Genomic DNA, 2,154 nt, shown 5'->3' on the forward strand with positions numbered 1-2,154 from the left:
TTTGACTCCCCTTTAATTACTAAACTTATATAGACTAATCATTGTAAAAATGCAAATAGTCATAACTTTCCCTAACTAAAACTTACCCAATCAAAATTATTCAAATAGTTTTTCTTTTTTTTACTGTTCAAAATTAAAATGAATTCTTAAAAATAGAAAAGAACTATAAAAGTATTATTAGCTAGAAAAAGCAAAAGAGCAAAATAGTTATTTTTCACGTATAATTAAGGGCCCTATAAATATGTCATGCATGGTCCCTTACACTAAACCAAAATTCTCAACTTCAATAAAATTATATTCATATTACTACTACTATTTCTTCTTCTTCTTCTTTACTCCAAAGTGAAATATTAGGGGAAAATCAAGATTTTGTTGAGGAGAGTGATGTCTGGTTCGAAATCATTTTATAGAAAGTTAGTGAGGATCGATCGATCCAATTATTGGTGTCTGGGTCATTGAACTTTATGTATGTATGAAAAGTAAGTACAGTATGTATCTTTTAAACCATAGAGATGTCTAAATTCTAGATCCGTCACAGATTAGATTGTTTGATCAATCAATTTGATGAGTGATTTCGAACCAGGCTTCATTCCCCTCAACGTACTTTAAGAGCTTTTCATTTTCAATGTGATACTTATACTTCCCTTAATATAATTTCTTCCTCTTCTTCACACCCAAAGTGACATGTTAGGGAAAAAACAAGATTTTGTTGCGGAGAATGTTGTCTGGTTCGCAATCATTCTATAGAAAAGTTAGTGTCCACCACAGACTTATAAGATTGATCAATCAACTTAATGAGTGATTTCGGACCAGGCTTCATTCCCCCCAACTCTAAGAGTTCTTCATCAATATTGTGCCATCAAAACATTAGCTAGAAATTAATCACACATGTTTTTGTCTATAGTCTTATATATCCTTCATTTACGATATTAATCATGTGATTTTTTTTTATGTGTGTTTAACAGCTAAATCAGGAAGATTCAAATCAAACGAAGAGATAGATGTCACCATGTTATTTACTTATATGCTATTTTATTATTCACTATTAGTACTACTACTACTAGATCATCATTCACTCATTCATTTCCTTAAAAAAATTACTTCTAACTTTTTGGGTATCACTAATTAATCTAGTGATATTGGCTGGTCTGTGCCATTATATTGATTTTACCTAAGTTTATTAAATGGGAACAAATTAAGAAAATGTTAATTAGAACGTCAAGATTATTCAGCATATATTGTAAATAATTATATTCGTAATTGCAGGTTGTTAATGCACCAGTTGCCACAGGTGGGCATGCATAATTGCAGGCAGGGCAATGAAGTAGATAATTAGATAGACCACATTTTTGATGAAACCATTTCAAAGATTAGTCGTTTGGTAGTTGGTTTGGAGAAATATTATGCATGTATTAGATGTTGTATAAGCAAAATACCACTAGTTCCTTGGGACTACAATAACCCGCAAAGTGGGGTCTGGGGAGGGTAGAATATACACAGTCCATATACCACTACCTCAGATGAAGTAGAAAAGTTGTTTCCGATATACCCCCGGCTCAGGACATATAGTAGTTCCTTGGGACTATGTATAAAATTAATACGAGTACTGTGTTTTGATTTACAATTGAGAAACCCGCATAACTAATATATGTATTGGTTATGAGGAAATTTGTGTATAATTTTATGCCGAATAGAAGATGGAATAACTAATACATGTGTAAGTAAAACATGAATAACTAACGTAGATCAGTAATCACTACATAAAATAATACATAAATTTTCTCATAGCTAATTCATGTATAAGTTATGAGGAAATCTGTATATAATTTTACGCAGAATAGAAGATGAAATAACTAATACATGAATAAGTAAAACATGAATAACTAACCGTAGATAACTAATCACTGCACAAAATAATACATGAATTTTCTCATAGCTAATTCATGTACTATAAGTTATGAGGAAATCTGTGTATAATTTTATGCAGAATATAGAAGATGGAATAACTAATATATGAATAAGTGAAACATGAATAACTAACCGTAGATAACTAATCACCACATAATATACTACATAAATTTCCTCATAGCTAATTCATGTACGAGGGAATCTGTGTACAATCATGAATAAGTAAAACATAAATAACTAAACCGT

At 30.5% G+C, this 2,154-nt stretch overlaps 1 long non-coding RNA gene across 1 annotated transcript; it reads left to right on the forward strand.

Annotated features, from left to right (window-relative positions):
- Positions 1–268: 268 nt before the first annotated feature.
- On the forward strand, positions 269–1,668 carry LOC107866631. The gene is made up of 2 exons (XR_001673005.2): positions 269–479; positions 1,267–1,668. It is a non-coding gene; the product is annotated as an uncharacterized LOC107866631 (long non-coding RNA).
- The last annotated feature ends 486 nt before the right edge of the window (positions 1,669–2,154 follow it).

Source organism: Capsicum annuum, chromosome 3, assembly GCF_002878395.1.
Source record: "Capsicum annuum cultivar UCD-10X-F1 chromosome 3, UCD10Xv1.1, whole genome shotgun sequence".
In the NCBI taxonomy this organism is placed as follows: domain Eukaryota; kingdom Viridiplantae; phylum Streptophyta; class Magnoliopsida; order Solanales; family Solanaceae; genus Capsicum; species Capsicum annuum.